Source organism: Onychomys torridus, chromosome 3 (assembly GCF_903995425.1).
Source record: "Onychomys torridus chromosome 3, mOncTor1.1, whole genome shotgun sequence".
NCBI classification, from domain to species: Eukaryota; Metazoa; Chordata; class Mammalia; order Rodentia; family Cricetidae; genus Onychomys; species Onychomys torridus.
In genome coordinates, this window is record NC_050445.1 from 47,308,912 (window position 1) to 47,328,588 (window position 19,677).

At 37.8% G+C, this 19,677-nt stretch overlaps 1 pseudogene; it reads right to left on the reverse strand.

Annotated features, from left to right (window-relative positions):
* Nucleotides 1–7,664: 7,664 nt before the first annotated feature.
* LOC118580030 lies at nt 7,665–8,545 on the reverse strand (annotated as a pseudogene).
* Between the last annotated feature and the right edge of the window lie 11,132 nt (nt 8,546–19,677).

A 19,677-nucleotide genomic window follows, 5' to 3' on the forward strand; every position in this document is an offset into this window, starting at 1 on the left:
TAAATACATTTTACAAATATATTATAAAATACATTATAAAATATATAAAATACATTGCATTATATAAACTTATTATGTTATGATTTATTAGAATGACTTACAGGCTGTGTGGTTCAGCTAATCCAACAATAGCTGGGTATGAATAGAAAGTTTAAGAATCCAGTAGTTGCTCAGTCCAAGAGGCTGGATGACTCAACTAGTTTTCAGGATATGCTGGAATCCTGAAGAATGTGGCTCCAATGCCAGTGAAGAAATGGAGATGCTAGCAAGGTGGGATCAAGTAGGCAAAGAGCAAAAGCTTCCTTTTTCGGTGTCCTTATATTGACTTTCAGCAGAAGCCATGGCCCAGATTAGATCTGGATTAAAAGTGTGTCTTCTACTTCAAAGATTTGGGTTAGAAACAGATCTTCCCACTTCAAATTAAGCAGAAATCCCTCACAGGTGTGACTTCCATTTTTTGGGGGAAGGAGTGGTTAGTCAATTCCAGATGTAGTCAAGCTGACAATCAAGAATAGCCATCTCAGAGGGACACGTGATAAAGTCCCCTTTTCATGGCTCTACTAGTAATCTCTTTGTTGCAATGATTTTTTGTTTGTTTTTTCTTAATCACATTCCTCATTTCATTACAGAACCCATCAAAACTGCTCCTTCAGTCAACACCCCACCATTATCTCATGAAAGTCCCCTCCTACTCATGTCTACCATATTACCTGCTACTACCCCACTATCTATACTTGCCAATGGAAAGGTTAAACAGTTTACTCTCCAATGTCAAAATTTCTATCTAATTTTAAACAATAAGATTGAGAGAAAACAAGAACAATTCTCACGTAAAACTATGGTGACAGACCTCGGTTCTGAGCAGTCTGTGGTGCATTGAATTTTAAGGTCATAAATCAATATGAGAAAGAATTTTTGAAATCCATTTTGAAAAATTTTCATGGAAATTTCTATCATATATAGATGAGAAGAGACAAGGAAAATGGGACTGGGCACTCTATAAAATATTTATTCTCCATTTTAAAAACATTTGTTTTTAGATTCTGTTCTCAAACTCATTTCCATGTGAGAAGAAAAATTTCCTTTTATTCAAATTACAAGGAGTTAAATGAGAGAAAAATTAATTTAGGGGACATCAGCCTCTTTCACTGATACTTGAAAAATTCTAGTGGTTGAAGATAAAATAGGTAAAAATAGTAATTATGTAATCTAAAAAAGAAAACAGTCATGTTAATGTAATTAAGTTCTTTTTTATTCCCCAAACTTATCTGTTCTATGGATTCTGGTCTTGAAAGCATTTAAAAATAAGGGGAAGTATTTTATTTTTAAAATTAAGCATGATTAGAATGAGGCTTTAATATATTAAGACCACTAACCAAAAAAAAAAAAAAAAAAAAAAAAAAACCTTTAGATTATAACACAGCTGCTGCATGGCCAGTAATTAGGAAAAGTACTTTGCAAATAGTTATAGATTAAAGACAATTATTCAGTAATGAATGCAAGCAACTATTTAAAATGTCTTATTTAATTGGTTTGGCATTTGAAACTAAAACTCTAAAGGAGAATTTTAAATAACTGTCATAAATATAGAATTTAGACTTCTGAACTAATTTAAATGAAAACTACTCAAAGTGTCTCATGATTACAGAACATCCTGAAGTTGGCCTTTGTTTTCATGAATGGGCATTGAATAAATGATAGACTTGGTGCCCCAAATGACTTGGTGGATAAATGTGATCAGTTATGTCTATGTAGTGCTTGACTCTGAGAGTCAATATTTACAATCTTGTTCTATTACTTAGCTCATGACATTAGTCAGGAAACAACACATTCAAACTTCTGTTCCCAGACTCCCGTTAACTAATGTGCAAAAGCAGAGTTTCGAGAAGGCTGTGGCCACAGTAGGGGAAGTCTTAGATAAAGACTAGGAATAGAATGACTTTGGTGCTGCCCAATCAGATGAAGTCAAACATTTTAAAACTGAGACCAACATGCTAAACCTTTATGGAGGGCTCTGCTAGCTAGGCAAGAATAAGCACTTTCTACTCTTTTCCATAAAATCCATACTGGTAACCTGAGAGCTGGCCTTACTCAACACCCATTCTGAAATAGCTTAAAGGGGAAATTGCCCTGACTGCTCATGAGATGCCATTCCTTTTCTCTGTTGTTACTACCTCAGCTCCTTTCTTGACCTCGAACAGCAAAGGAAGAACTTGCCTGACATCAGACTGATCCCTTTCCCCTTTCTAATATTGCCTAAAAAGCTACAGAGAATGGCTAATTGATCAAACATAGCAAGTTGGGAGTTAGCTTAAAATCCAGGACAAAAACAGAAGCCTATTTAATATCTTTTATATGAAGGTCACATGGACTTGAGAATGAAAGAAGCATGAGCAAAGAAAAGCAATTGATGATGCTAAGAATCAATATTTGCCTAGTTTATAACAGGAAAGTGGGAGGAAATGAGAAGTCAGTGAGAGATCCATTAGCATTCTGAGCTTTCACGGTGCTAACAGAGAAATAGGACATATTGAACTTGTGCCTTTTCTAGTAGGAATACAGGTTAAATTCAGAATGATTTATATGCTAATAAGAATGGTTTTGCGGTGTGAAATGGCTAAGATACAAGTGAACACTAGGGCGTAAGGTTACCGAGAGAAGGACAGGTAAGTCCAAGGCATTTCCAGGGGAAACCTGAAGTACTCCAGTGAAACAGATACAGAGAAGCCTAATGCTAGTTCTTTGGGATAGCAGGCCCGTAATGTATCCATGGAAGGGTGTGAATCAATTCGAGAATGTTCTTATGCAGAATGCATTAAGCTAACTAACAGCATCCAACCCCTGTACCACCAGGAGCTGCTGTAGCATAGAGGCTAAGGCCATGCTGTCCCCAGGATGGTTCCAGCCAATGACCGAGTGTGACAGCCATTTCTACAGGTTCATGTTCATCACTAAAATGTGCTTGTGTTTAAAAATGTATTCACTGGGCACTACTAAACATCCCAGCTGTACACTAGGGTGGGTATCAGATGCAGGAGGTATAGAGCATGGCCATTTCTACCCAGTGCAATTCCTTTCATAGCTCGAGGGGACCCCCTTGGCCTAGATGAGATGTTCTAGAAGCAATGAAAGAGTCAGAACTTCTTACCAAACCTCTCCTCCTTTGTTCTTTCTTTTTCACATTGTGTGAATGCTCCCTGTCTGCTCCTGCTTTTTCTCCCTGGCAATTTTCCCTAGCAAATCATTACTACTTCATTCATTTTCTGCTTGGTTTTCTCTTGTATTTTTACCAGTCTTCATGTGTGTGGGGGGAGGGGCACATGCATGTTTGCACATTTGGGGCATATATGTATGTCAATATGTGCATGGATGCATATGCAGAGGCCTGAGGTTGATGTTGGGACTTATCCTCTGATATCAATAAGAAAGTGTCTCTTGGAGTCAAATGCTCTACCATTATGTGAGGCCATAGGCAGGGTCTCTTAATCAAAGCCAGAACTTGTAGATATGGCTAGTCTGGCTAAGCAGGCCAGCTCTCTCCAGAGTTCCACCTTTCCAGGAAGCTACAATTACAGAGGCTGCTACTCCCCTCCAGAATTTACATGGGTTCTAGGGATCCCAACTCCAAGATCCTCATGCAGGTGTAGCAATCACTTAACCACTGAGCTATCTCTCAGTCCCCAACTTTATCATCATCATTGTTGTTGCTGCTGTTATTTTATTATTTATTTTACAATTTCATTGTGTGTATTCATTGTACATTATATGGTATTACATAGGACATTTTCATATAAGCTTACATGGTATATTGAAATGCTTGATACTTATTCTGTCTTGTCTCCTGGAGGATATTAAAATGTACAAAGGATGATCAGACAAGTCAATGGCAAAGAGTTGCAAACTCTCAGTGACAGTGTTAAAATTGACTTGATTTCAATGCCACTCTTCAGTCTTAAATACAATTCCTGTCTTGTACTATGCCAGACTTGGTATATTAACCACTTTCTCATCTGAAAACCAAAAAACACTAGATAAAATGTTTTAAAATATATTCTTGGTTCCACCAATGACCTGAACTTGTAAGGAAAACTCAAGAATCCCCAGCCTAAGTTAAAATCCAAGCCCAAATAATTCACTAGACTAAACCTGACCCTTAGTTCTCATGACCATTCGGAATGTAGAGCTGATGAAACCCAAGGCAGAAGATGGCAGCCTTTCCACATGAGGCTGCCGCACACAAAGAGAAAGAAAAAAGCAAATGTGCCACAACATTCTGTCAGGATCCTGAAAGATATCAAAAGTTTAAGTCACCAAAGCTGCCTCTTTCAAACTCTTCATAAGCCCAGAGCAGCAGCATAGATGTGTAGCCATAGCTATTGAGAGGCTGAGACAAAAGAATCAATTTTCAGGCCAGCCTGAGCTATGTATTAAGATCTTCTGTCAAAACAAAACAATAACAAGTAAAGAAAATAATCTGTGGTGAGGAGTTAAATGTGTACCCAAGGCACTGTAGAGTGAATATTCAACACTATCATAGGATGAACGAAAACAACCAGATTTTATGGCATTTTTGGCTTGAATTCTCATGAGTATCTATGGGCTAGAATTTGGTTTGATCTGGTTCCAAGACACTGCTGCTAAGTATTTGGAGAGAAACAAACAAACAAAAAATAAAACAAACAAGCACAAGAAGTAAGTCTCCGAGAAGAACTGCATCAAGCCTTTAAAACTCTCACAAATAAAGTAGTGACATGAACCTCACAGTCAACAGGAACAATCAAGAAAAGAAGGGCCATGCCCGAGAACAAGGGGAAGCAATGTACACAGAATGAGACCAGCAGAGACTCAAGACCTAACAAACAAACACAGGGTATAAAGTGCACCATTGTTGAAAGTTTGCAAAAACAGAATTACATGGAAGGAAAAGTAGAAACAAGGGTTGAACATGTAAGAATAAGATTCAAAATGCAGAAATGAAAGGCTTGAGAACGAAGAGGATGAGTGAATCGAGAATCTTCCTGAGGAAATGAACTAAAGCAGAGAAAAGAAGAAAGGGGACAAAGGAGACATCCACGCAGAGATATGCAAAACAGTGGGATGAATGCAACACTTAAAAAGGTAATGGCAAAGAGTTACCTAGAACTGAGCCTCCTAAGATTCAAGAAGCACTACAAACCCAGACTTACCTTTTATTCAGTTTGCATAAGCTTTGAGGGATCAGACAATCCCACCTAGGAAGAAAATTTGTACAAAGGGAACAATTGGAAGGATTGATTACTTCTTTAAAGAAAAAGGCACAAAACATGAATTTTATTTTTTCAAGACAGGGTTTCTCTGTGTAGCTTTGTGCCTTTCCTGGAACTCACTGTGTAGCCCAGGTTGGCCTTGAACTCAAAGAGATCCACCTGGCTCTGCCTCCCTAGTGCTGGGATTGAAGGCATGCGCTGCTGCTGCACAGCAACATGACTTACTTTATATTTACTTGCCCATGTTTTTTTCCAGTGTCTTAGAGGCTATGTCTCTTGCTGTCCCTTCTAGCCACATTCTTGAGTACTGAACATAGAAATCTGGACTTCTCAGGATGGAGGTGAGTCCCACTTAAGCCTGAATCTGAGTCACCCTTGAGCCAGTGTGGTTTATGATCCCATCAGGTTGCTGATTTTTTTTTTTTTTTATGCTTTGTGTTTTAGACTGTATTTAAGTTATTTTTGACAGTCAGGCATCTGCTCTGTGTTGTTGTAAACCACAGAACTAAAATGACTTTCAGACCTATATAGCATTAACACAGGAGTACCAGACTTATGTTCCATAAATCAGCCGTGAGCTGACTATGTACTGCCCCAAGGTAATAGTGGGGACTTACAGCATTTGGCTAGTAGCAAGCAAGGCTTGTCCCCACGCCTTCCTTTGTTTTTTGGTCAAACCTTGATATTCTGTTTTCATCCTATAATGAAATGCTGTTAGGGCCACTCACCTTCTCTTAACCTGTGTCTGATTAAACTCAGCCAATGATGCCCAGGGGCTTTGTTCACAGGATTTCATGAGTGGATTTCAAGTGTGAAAATTGACTCAGGTCCAGGGCCTTCAGCCCTTAGTACTAAACAGGAAACCACGAAACATTGCTGTTTTCAGAATAGTGTTTGCTCTGATACAAATGACTTTAAATCTTAAGAAACATGCTTTCAACAAGGTGTGGTGACACACACCTATAAGGCCAGCATTTCAAAGGGAGAAGCAGGTAGATCTCTGTGAGTTTGAGGCTAGCCTGGTCTATAGAGAGAGTTCTAGGTCAGTCAGGACTACATAAACCCTGTCTCAATTAAAAAAGAAGGAGGAGGAGGAGGAGGAGGAGGAGGAGGAGGAGGAGGAGGAGGAGGAGGAGAAGAAGAAGAAGAAGAAGAAGAAGAAGAAGAAGAAGAAGAAGAAGAAGAAGAAGAAGAAGAAGAAGGTGGGGAAAGAAGGGATGTTTTTAATCATTTGAATAGGAATAGCTATATAGAATTTCCTGCACATGTTAATTCATATAATTTAATAAGCCTTTGGTCATCTTTTCATCATATTTCCTAGAGACTTGATTTAATTAATGTAAAACCCTCTTTAACTGGAATGGGTTTTGCATGAGGCATGCACACACACACACATATATACACACCCACATACAGAGACACACATATATATGCACACAGACACACACAAACACAATGAGTTTAAAAAAAAGAAAAACTACCAGTTGCAACAATGATCAGGATCATTGTAATTTTCTTTTGTTCTTATGTGAAACATAAATAAATATATTAAAATAAAAATACTATATGTGATTTTAATACATTATATATTTTTATATATAATACAAACATGAATGTATATGCATATACAGTCACATATATACTATATATATGAGCATACTGCATATATACAAAGTGTATGTGTATATTTTTGTAGTATACATATATATGTATATATGTGTGTGTGTATTATAAAATCTTATATCACTATACACTGTATAAGATTTTGAGGAACTGTAAAGATTGGTACTATTAATCAAATAGCTACTTTATTCAATGCTTGAACTCCTCTCTTGTATTTTTTGCCCAAGCATCATTGTACAAAGACATTGATATTTTGTCTCAGATAAAGTAATTGGATCAATCTCAAAGTGAGTGGTGCTATTTCACATGCATCTACAGAGATGTGCATCTCCAGCCTCTGCTAAATTTTGAGAAGCCAGACGAAGAGGGGGTTGTTATTATAACCTCTGTTGACTCGTTTTAAGAACCCAGTGCCATAAATATTCCCTGAGCTGCGGCTATGACATGCTAATATGGGTGCCTGCTTTGTGTGACTGATTTTTCTGTTAGAATCTAGGTTATTGGTCCCATCATCACCATTTCTCCAGTTGTTTTATGTAAGGACTTACAAGAAATGAAATATTCCAAGAGGATAAGAATGGTGATTAATGCATGTTAGAATTCTGTCTTCTGTGAGGTTTAAATAAGGCTTAGAGACTACAGAAATTCCCATTCATGAGTTTAACTTTCAAAGGTCATAGATATTTTCAGAAACTTTTTATATCCCTTCAATGATCATATTTATGATTTTATCTATAAATAAAGATTTTTGGGTTTTGTGGGGTTGTTTTTTTGTTTTGTTTTGTTTTAACAGACTTAATTCACTTTATTTTTCTGATATAAAAACCCCTCTGTGCTGGCCACAGCTGGAGCCTGGGTCCTCTGAACAGACTCTGGTGTGGGTTTTCACAAGACGGTCAGTGAATTCCTGATAAGGAGACTTAGTGAACACAGTCTCTTTCCAGAGGTCAGGGGTCAGATAGTGATAGGTCTTGGAGATGGCATCAAAGGTGGCCTTGGCAAAGTTGCCCAGGGTGGCAGTGCAGCTCCTAGCTAATGTGTAACAGTCATCAATACTGGCCATCATCAGTAGCTTCTTGGACACAGGAGCAGAGATGATGCCAGTGCCTTTGGGGGTAGGGATGAGATGCACCCGCACAGAGCCACAGCTGGTCACTTTGTATGGAACAGATTGGAGCTTGACAATCTTGTTTCCCCAGTAGCCTCTCTGCACAGGGACAATAGAAAGCTTGGCTAAGATGATGACCACTCAGATGGCAGTGGATACTTCCTTGGAGCACTTGACACCAAGACCAACATGACCACTGTAGTCCCCAACAGCAAGAAAAACCTTGAACCTGGTCCTCTGGAGCCTGAGTCTGCTTACGCACTGGCATGACCCTTAGAACTTCATCCTTTAGTGATCTGCCCAGTAATCTCGGATTCCTTAATGGGCAAGGAGATCGCCTTCAGGGACTTGATCTTCATGTCTTTGACCAGCATCCCAGCTTGGTGATGGGGATCCACTTCTTGTCTTTGGCTCTAATTTCCTCCAGGAGACTTGATCATGGCCATGGTTCTGCCTCAACCACGTCCACAACCTCAGCCTCTAAAACAGCTGTGGAATTCTTCACAGAAGCAGTTATCTAATCCTGGGCCCTCAAGTCCTCTGTACCCTCACGCTGCACTGGCGTCATCTGCAATTTGGTGTTTTCCCATAGGGGAATAAGCAATTCTTATTGAATATCCTCATAAATATAAAGCTTCATTTAGACAAATGATTAAAGGGTATCAGATATTTGCTACCATTTTGTTTATTAGAGACTCATTTTGTCAATGATGTTATATTGTAGTAGTTGTCTTATCTTCTAGACTTCAAGAATGTCTATTCTCTGGGTTATAATACACAAGTAAATATATAATTTACAGGTTTGTGTGCATTATTAAAGTGTGCTTGTGTTTATAAATGTGTACACGTATCTGAAATGAACTATCTGGGCATGTTTAAACACCCCAGCTCCACACTCTGGTGGGTGTCAGATGCAGATGGTATGTAGCATGGGCAGGAACTGTCGGGGTAGGAGACTTACTTAGAGTAGTTACGATGGGACATAATGTGAAATGGGCAAGAGTACAGTCTACAGTCATCAAGATCAGCTAAAACCCACCAGAGAATGATGAGCTTTCTGTAGAAGAGGAAGCAGCTATGCCATGCCTCAGAGAGAAGGCCCATAGCACATGTAGGCAGGAGTAAGAGAGGTAAATGTCGCTGTGTGGCTCACTTTCTCCTCTTCATTTGGTGACTATAGCTTGTGGGATGTTGCTATCCATATTCAGACTGGGTCTTCCATCCTCACTTAACTCTTTCTAAAAACTCCTTCAGACACAGGGATGTATTCAGTCATGATTCTATACCCCTTGAAACTGACAACCAGCAGTAACCCTCACAGACAGCATGTAAAAACAAGTAGTCCACATAAGCAGAACAGGAGACACGCAAAGGAGGAATCTTCTTATGGCTACACACAGACACTCTGTGGCAGGAATCTTAAAAGGTCTTATTAATGAAATCAAACCCGAGGCTAGTTATTGGGGTGAATGCTAGAAGATCAGAGAAGCAGAACAAGCCACAGTTATCTCACCTTGCTATTTCCTCAGGTGATCCTGTTTCCTCAGGCTGGAAGATTCTGAGTCCTCCTCCACATGAATCTCAGCTGAACTGTGCTGCTCCAAAGCCTGAATGCTTCTCCAACCAAATGCTTAACTAACCAAATGCTTAACTCACTTAGTTCCTGGTCCTCACACCTTATATACCTTTCTCTTTCTGCCCCCACTCCCTGGGATTAAAGGTTGGGTTTCTGGGATTAAAGGCGTGGGTCACCATGCTTAGCTGTTTCTAAAGTGGCCTTGAACTCGGAGATCCGATAGCTCTGCCTCCCAAGTGCTGGGATTAAAGGCGTATACCACCACCACCCAACTTCTGCTATAGCTTACTCTTCCCATTTTCTAGCCACCATTTTTGGCTTTGTTCTAGTGGCTGTCTGTTCTCTGCCCCCAGATTTGTTTATTTCAGGGAACACACAATATTGCAGGGAACATAATACCCACCACAAAACACTGTAACAGAAAGGGAGAATATATGTGATGGGATAATTGGCAAACTGAACCAAGTTGAGGAAATGAGTTTCTTGTTTAACACTGGTGCAGAAGATGCTTCCCAAACTAAAAAGCAATGAGATGGGCTGGTGAGAGGGCTCTCTGTGGGTAAACACGAAAAGCCTGAGTTTGATCACCAAATACCAGGGGAAAGGTCAGAGAACACCAAATCCACGTAATGCCCACATACTGCACAGAAACTCGTGAGAGTGGTACCTATGTATATCATTCCAACTATAGACAATAAGACAGGGAAACTCCTGAAAGAAGAGGGAAAGAACTTACTTCCCTTGTACAGTAGCACTGGAAAGAGTTAAATCTAACTTCTCAGAAACAGTGTAGTCATAATAAAAGCAGGGTGAAATTTATTAAACAGTGTCATTGGGAGGAACCAAATCATCCTTCAAAAGTGAAGGGAATCATATCTAGTGAAAAGGGGAGTGAGAGAAATTAGAAGGTCTTGTTATTGAAGAAAGAAATTCAATTTGTTTATAGATGATATGATTAATTATGTAGAAAATCCAAATTAATCATTCAAACCAGTTCCTGAGCTCATAGGCAGTTATAACGTGATAACAGAAGAAAGTTATTTTAGAGAACTCAATTAATTTCCAATGTACCAACAATGAAAAGCTATCAGTGAAGACTTTTGAAATTAAAAGTTTCTTTCCTGTGAAAGACAATGTCATGCGAATAAAAAGAAAAGTCCCACATCGAGAGAAGATATTTACAAAGGATGAGTCTGATGAAGGACTTATTCAAACATATAAAGTACATTAAAATTCAATAATGAAGAAACAAGCAGCCCAATTATAAACTGGGCAACAGCTACACCATGAACTTTTAACAACATGGCTGCCTAAGTGAGACATGAACAACGATGACAAAAGACATGCTAACAGAGAGTAAGAAAATCTCATGGGCTCCCACCCTAAACAAAGAATGACAAGCAGCTGAGGAAGGAGAGTGGGAGAGATGATATACAAGGATGGCTAAAATCTCTAAGACTAAAACTACAAAGTGTTAACAGTGAAGTGGACCACAGCAATGCTCACACAATGTTGATGCTGAAGTAAAACTGGAAAGTAACTTTACAAAAGTCAGGTATGTTCTGCTAAGCTAAATATTCTCTTCTCACATCTACAACCCACCATAGAACACCCTTTGGTATCTACCCACTCCCCAGAAGGTGAAAATGTATGTGACTATACAAATCTGCATGCAGAAATTTGTGGCATTTTACTTTTAGTTCCTAAATCTTGGAAGAAATCAAGTGAACCTTCCATAGGTGACTGTATAGTATTCAGTACTTACAAAAAGTATTCAATCAAGCCATGAAAATATTTAGGCAACTGAAGCACTTGTGAATGAATGTAGAAAAGTAAACTTGAAGATACTGAATACTCTAGAATTTCTGCAAAGTTATCTTCTAGAAAAGTCAAAACTACCTAGATAATAAAAAGATGTGTGGTTACCAGAAGTCATAGTGTGAGAGAGGTGAAGTAGTCGGATACAGTACATTTTACAACAGGAAAAAAACCTATGGTACCAAATGGCAGAATCATGTCATTACATGTTTGTTGAAACCCATTAAATACACAGCATTAAGAAGCAACTCTGGGTTGAACTCTGGTTCTTGAGTGATAATAATGTGTATAGAAGTTTCATTATTTGTAACAAAATGTAGCAGTTCTCTGGGAAATGTTGGCAATGGAGCTACTTGTACATATGTGGGAGGAGGGGATATTTGAAATCTCCCTATTTTCCTCTAAATTTTGCTATCAACCAAAACTTTTTTAAATTATAAATTCTATTTAGCAGTAGTAGTAGTAGTAGTAAATATCAGTGCAGAAATACCTTCAGTAAAAGTCAATGGAAATAATTTTTAAAGTGTATTTCTTTGCGATTAACTTTGCATAAAATAATCCCATAAACCTCACTCCTTCTGTCTCATAATTCTTCAGTTAGTGAGGCTCCTGGGCTACCTGCAGTGGACTGATGTCCTCACTAGCTGACTATTATCCAAAGGCTTCAGCACGAATTTCCAGATTTCTCCCACCTTCTTCTGTCTGTATCTCCACTTGGAACTTTTTGTTTTGTTGGTGGCCCAGCCTTGTGTGACAGTAGTGAGTGTGAACTGTAGATTTGATTTTGCCTGGTATTTCTCTCATCTTGGTTTGTTTATAGATTGTGTTCCAGATATAGCCTACATGATTCTATTAGCCCACTCCACATTTGACTCAGATATTTCAACTTTGTTCACACATTTACATTCCTGGGAGAGCGTCTTTAGGCTGAGTTCAGTCATATTCTCAAGATTCACAATTTAAAATACTACTGTTGTCCTCTCAGCCAGAATTCTCTATGACATAATAGTCCTGTCATTGATAGAGGACCTGGTCTCTATATATACTTGAGTTTCTGTAAGAAAGTATTATTAAATTTATCATCATCAGAAAAGCGTAAGGCACTCTGTTATTTGCAGCACTGTGCCTGATGTTTTAGAGCAGATGTGACAGCACTGGTTCCTATCCTTCACACAGTTATTTTAAAATACAAAAATCAGGTAGAGACACACTTATCAAAATAAGAGTCTACATTAACTGAGAGAATTGTCATTTGTTATTGTTATAGTTCAAGGACTTCTGGTAGGGGTCCACTGGGAGTGATGGATAATAATGCAGTATCCTTCCATTTCAAAGAACTTGCTCAATGTTTCCATTGGTGTTTTTATGAGAATAGTGATTCAGCCCTCATAATGACTCGCTGGCTTCAAACGACTCCAGTGCCGAACCCTGTTTTAACCCCTCTGTTTTCTTCCTCTTCTCTCTCATACTTCCAGAATTTATTTCCCCTCATGGTGCTCAGACTTAAAATATGTGGCAAATGCTGTGTAGTATATAAAATTCTTAAAATAAAATGACAAGTTTAATTAAGCTTTGAAAGGAGGCAAAGAAAACTTATCCATTTTTGGCTACCAGCCTCTGGTGTTAAGTCATAGATATGTGCATAGTTTTACTCCCAGTCTCCACTTGAAAATCATAGGCAAACAAATTATGCCTACTAAGACATATGCTCCAATAGCTATAACACTATTTAAGATTGAAGTAAATGATGACTATGATGAGATAGCCCCTTTAAATTGTTTTAAAATATCTTTTACTGTTTTAGCTGCATTAAAATCCAATTTAGCCTTTTTTATTTCTATAATCTCTTGATGTAATTTAGCTAAATCATACCAGATTCCTTTAAGATGTGCCTTAACTCTTCCCCATCCAATAGCATTTTCATTGTATATAGAAGATGTAACATCATTCATAATTAGCATGACATTTCAAATGTACTCTAGTTTTTAGGTTTGGAGTTCATCTCCCAGAAACTGTACCATATCATATAAAGCATTTAATTTATCTTTCATCTTCACATCTATATCTTCTTAAATCTCTAATATCATAGAAACATTCATAGACAATTGTTAACAAACCCTGTTTTCTGGATGGATTGAGACAAAGGCATTGAAGCCATCATAGTAGTAGCAAGTGTAGTAACAAGAGCTGCAATTCCTGCTAAAACTAGCCCAGCAACACGTTTCTACCTGCTTAAAGCTTTCTCAATTTCTTCAATCACTTGCAGTCCTTTATCATCAAACCATGGATCGCTCATATATACTGCCAATATAACAAAAAAAATATTTTTAACATTATTATACAAATGTGATTATCCATTTGGGAAATACAATTGGTCAAAATGCAATTAAGACTTGATACATTAAAGACAGAACCATTTATAGAAATAATTGCTTCACCATGCTTCAGAGCATTTTTGCACAAGCTAAAACAGTTCCTTTCAAAGGACAAACAGGTTTCAAGTGACTGGAATGTCCTGCCATTGTTCCCATCACAGCAGCAAGTTTCTAAACATAAGTTTGTGGAAATCCAGTACTGGAATACCAAATTCTAGCTGACAGTCCTTTGTCCCAAGATTCTCCTGTAGATATTGTATAAAAGTCACTATAATTGTCCTGAGTTTCAGACCAATTAAGACTATATTGCTGTGTCCATGTGATGTTATAATTTAAAGTAATAATGTCAGTATATTGTCTCCATAACAAAGTCTTGTTAGACTCCCTCAGTTCTTTTGTGAATGGAGAAAATCATTGACGGGGTGAAATATTATTTATCCAGTCATTTTGAGGAAGCAATCCAAGACATCCCTTTATCAATATCCAATATAAGAAAATAGTGAGCAATCTGGAACTCTTGGGTGGCAGGTGGATCTAAAAGCCTGGTATCTTGTAATCACAATGTCTTTTCCTTCCCAAGTTGCAGGATGTAAAATTGATGTATCAGGAACATAGGCCCAATAGGTTTTACTCTGGCATCTCTGGATGGTCATCAGCAACATCAGGGTCAGCATCTCTCTGCTCCATATACCACAACAATCTTTCAGGCAACCAATGAGTTTTATTTTCATTCTGTGAGAAAACATAAACATGCCCTCGTCCCCAGATTAAACAGGGTCCTTCCATAAGTCAATACAAGGATCTTTACGTTTAACTTGAGAAAATTTAGTGCTGGTGCCTTCATGCCAAAATTGATCAGCTGAAGATTTTCCAGCAGCATCCACATTTTAAAAATTTTTTAACAATAAGGCATGATTTAAAGCATTATGTGATGACTTGGGGTATAACTCCCCCTTCTTTAATTTTTGAAGATGTATTTTGAGGCTGCTGTAAACTCTCTCAACAATACCTTGTCCCTGAGGATTATAAGGAATGCCTGTTTTATATTCAATTTGCCATTGAGAGCAAAATTGATAAAAGCTTTATAAATATATCCAGATTCATTATCAGTTTTAATAACATTTGATATCCCCAAATAGGAGAAGTATTTCAGCTAATAAGCAATTACATTCTTAGTAGCTCACCAGTTTAAGCAGTAGCCATTAAAAATACTGAATAAATATCAATTGTCATATGTATATATTTTTTATGAGTGACATCCATTTGCCATAAATAATTGGGAAGAAGACCTCAAGGATTTACTCCAAAGTAAGTTACAGTCAAATATTGAGGACATGTAGCACATTTCTTAATGATTTGGTGAGCAGTTTCTTTTGTTAAACCAAATTGTTTTCGTAAACTTTTACTATTTTGATGATGTAAGTCATGTGATCACTGAGCAAGCTCAACTTCAGATAAAGTGATCAACTAAAGCATTATCTTCAGCCAATGGACCAGGAAGATTTAAATGTGCTCTTATATGTCCCATAAAACATGGAAATTTTTTTATGAATGGTATCCTGAACTTGTTGAAATAACATTTTTAATTGCTCATTAATAGTTTTAATATAAGAAAGTTTCTATAAATTGAAGAGCTTTATAAATATATTGACTATCTGTATATAAATTAAATAAATTATCTTTTTTAAGAACTTGAAAAACCAACAGCTCAACTCAACAACTTGAGCTGAATTAGGAATAGTTTGAACTACATATCCTTCATCATTAATCACCATTAATAAGCTGCTTTTCCAATAGAAGAACCAACAGTAAAAACCAATGCAGCATCTTTCACTGGAGTATGCATTAATACTTTAGGAAAAGTAAAAGAATGCATCTGAGCAAACTGTAATAGTTGATCAGCAGGATAATGATTATCACATTTACCCAAAAACTGAGCAAAAGCAATTGCCCAAGAATCATTATTTTGAAATAGTCAATCAGTTTGTTGTTTAGTAAATGGAACATTTATTAATTTGGTTCCTTTCCAAAATACCTTCTAGAATCAAGTCTATTTCATTTTCCTGTGGCTCCTGGCCATTTTCATGGCCATCACCTGGCAAAACTGTTAAGATCCATAACCTTCAGCTGTTTCCCATGATCATTTTATGTCTTTAAGACCATTATCATCTGGGAGACTCTTAAATTGCAAAGTTTACCTGTCAGAGTAAGGTGCATTCTTGTATATAAAAGCATTATAATATTTTATAAAATAAACATTGTTTTAAATCCTATCTTATTAAACCTTATTTTTATGACATGAAATATCACATAGAAATCTACCCCAATCCAAAATATTTGAGTATTGTTGCCTCCCTAGTCTAAAAGGAGCTATAACAAACAGATTCTTTAACCTTATTTAAAGACTGTTGCCAGCCATGTGGCTGCCCATTTCATGGTGAGGTCACCAGCCAAGATGGAGGAAGACCATGTGATTGCTGTTTAAAATTAAACAATAGTTACATGCATATATATGTGTAGTTGGATCCAACTTTTATTCATACCCATAAGTCATATACATGTCCACATACATACATATATATATATATATATTTCCATTTTTAACATAAATATTTTTCAATGAAGAGTCATCAGCTATTTTTAAAATAAAGAAAACCAGAATTAACATAATATGGTTAAATTCCAACTATATTTTACAGTTTTTCTTCGAATTCAGCCTAGTTCACAACCTCTCTGACCTTCTATAACTTACCTTCAGGTCAGGCCCTTCCCTGTGTTTGCTCTTTTGGTTTAGCCTGACATAGACAAATTTCTTTTTTTCCTTTCCTATCATTATTTTAATCTTTTACCTTCTCTTGCTTTTTAGATAACATGCAGATTTCCACCAAAGTTCTTTTTCTTGTGGTTTCTTCCTAGCAGTTTAGAACATTGCATAGGTATACCATTTCAAACAAGAATAGAAACATAATCACAACAAAAAATTAGTTAGGCATTAATATATTAAAAACCTGTATCAGTGTGCAACATTTTAGATTAGCAACAGTTTTTCTTATCTTAATCAATAATAGTTTGTAATCAGTCTCTTAAATGATGACAAGTATTTGTAACTCATTGAACTCAAATGACCAGAATCCATGTATTTTTTTTTTCCTGTGGAGGCAAAAGCATAATTTTTTTTTCAAAACAACACAGTATGCAGGCTGGTAATTCAACATTTATTCTTAAGCAGTATTAGGACAGAGAAGGGTTATAGTGGGTTAAAGTTGGAAGTTGCTGGCCAGCAGAAGAGACCTTGAGGTTATCACAGTGAAGAACTTGGCTTAGAAAGGAAAGGAGGCACAGAGTGTGTCCTTGGCTGCCAGTGTTCCTGAAAAACAATTTTGTTAACTTTTCTGACTATAGTAATTAACAATTAACCTCAGATTCACTTTTTGACATTTGTTCAGCTTGCCAATAGTAGGAACTAACTCCCTGCCACTACATTTGCATTGCAGGCCTCATAGTAAGGGAGCTTATGGAGGGAGGTGCCCATGCCTCTCTCTCCTTCTCTTCCAGGAAAACTGTGTAGATTAGTAGACAGAAACAAGTAACACTGACAGACATAAGAACCGGTACATCAGCACTGAGACAATGGCCTCACTTGTGTGCTGTGGGTATCACTTTGTGTAAATAAAGTTCTGATTGGCCAGTGGCCAGGCAGGAAGTATAGGCAGGACAAGAGAGAAGAGAATTCTGGGAAGTAGAAGGCTGGAGAGAGACACCGTCAGCCGCCGTCATGAAAAGCAACGTGTAAAGACACTGGTAAGCCACAAGCCATGTGGCAAAGTATAGACTAACAGAAATGGGTTAATTTAAGATAAAAGAAGTAGATAACAAGAAGCCTGCCACAGCCATACAGTTTCTAAACAATGTAAGTTTCTGTGTGCTTTCTTGGTTGGGTCTGAGTGACTGTGGGACTGGCGGGTAAGAGAGATTTGTCCTGACTGGGCCAGGCAGGAAAACTCTAACTACACTCGTGGTTAGCGAGTCTTGTCCAATAGATGACTTCTCTTGCAATACATAAGCCTCACCTGGCAGGAGCTACCTGCTTATCTCAGTTCAGTTGTGGGGACCCAGTCCCCTTAAACACATGGAACAGAACAGTAACATAGTAACAGTCAGAACACAGACCAAGACAAAGAGTGTTTACATTTACATTTACCAGCTGCAGTGAACAGATCTGAAAGTGAGACATTGGACTAATGGTTTGCAGTCATGACCCGCTTAATCTCTCCAGATGAACCAGTCATAGTCAGGAATGGAGGTGAGGGAGAATCTTGAGGAGTGAGAGAATCTTTATTACAATACTTAGCAGCCTCTCCTTCTAATTTTGCTTCATTGCCAAAATCTAACTGGTCATTATCATCAAATAACTTTGTAAAAGCATCTGCATAAAGCTGTCTCTCTGACAGAGCAGAATGTTTAGTTCCAGTTTTACTTCATTTAGGAAACACTTTATTCCTTTCAGGACAAAGGTCTAAGTTGTCCTGAACGATTGTCCAGAGACTGAAAATGTCTGTTGTGAGTTTTTCTGGACCATGCTTATCATAATACTGCTGAATCTTAACTCCAATGCGTCTACAAATTCTAAAAATTTACACAGTTGCTTATGTTCTACTTTAGTATATCTAGCCTTTAAGATATCTTTAAGTACATGTACAAACAGCTGTTTCTATTTCCTTGGCCCATACTTATTTTTACACTTGTTCACAAATTTTTTGCTGCACGCCTGCTTTTTTATTTACATTTTTACTTTTACTCTCGAGTGAACTCACCACAGCTTCCTCTTTTTTCGAGGGCACTCCCTTTTCTTCTGTGGTGTCCATCACGGACTCCTCCGTACCCACACCACGTTGGGTGCTACTTGTCGGGCCTGATGACAGTCAGCTGGGTAGCTGGGTAGAGGCGTGCAGATTGAAGAGACAATGAAGAAGACAGAAAAGAGCCGAGAGGTCTGCCGGTCAATGCCAGACAGCCCCGAGTTTATTTCACAGCCAGCTTATATATAGTTTTGTTTTGTTTCCGAGACAGGGTTTTCTCTGTGTAGTTTTGGGCCTTTCTTAGAACTCGCTTTGGAGACCAGGCTGGCCTCGAATTCACAGAGATCTGCCTGCCTCTGCCTCCCAAGTGCTCGGATTAAAGGCATGTGCCATCACTGCCCAGCTTTATATATAGTTTTGAAGGACAGAGGTAGAACAATGCACAGCACAGGCATTCAACTACTATCCTGCCTTGTGTCAAGGAACAGGCAGTTTCATTTTCTATCTCAATGTACTTCTGGCTGGCGTCAGCAGCCTGCATCTGCTAGATAGTGTGTTCCTTCTTGTGGGCTAATCAGGAATTTCTCACAGCCCTTCCAGGAGACTCTGTGGGCTAATCAGAACTTACTCACAGCTTTGGAACAAACAAGCTTGAACTCTATTGACTCAAAATAGACTTCAGATTCAAACTGGGAAACTGAGTCAATTGTGGGCTCCCACACCACAGCTTCTGTGAGTTGAAGTGTGCATAAGCTATGACATGGACAGATTGGGTTCAAACATAATAATGAAAGTATAACAAGGCCTGTTCAATGAAACTACAAAATATTGTTGGGAAATTTTTAAGAAAACTACATAAAGGTGGAGATACACCATGTCTATAGAATGGAAGTGTTTTGTATGGCAATTCTTCCCAAATGGATCTACAGATTCAATGAAATCCCTACTCAATTTCAACCTAATTTTTAAAAAGTAAGTCAATAGGCCAGTCAATTATGAACTTACAAAGACTTTTAAAAACAGTTAAAATGGACAAAATGATTAAAAGAAACAAAGAAGTTATACTACCTGAATTTAAAACTGTAAACTACAATTAACAAGGCAGTGTGCTCTTGCAAATATAGGCATTTAG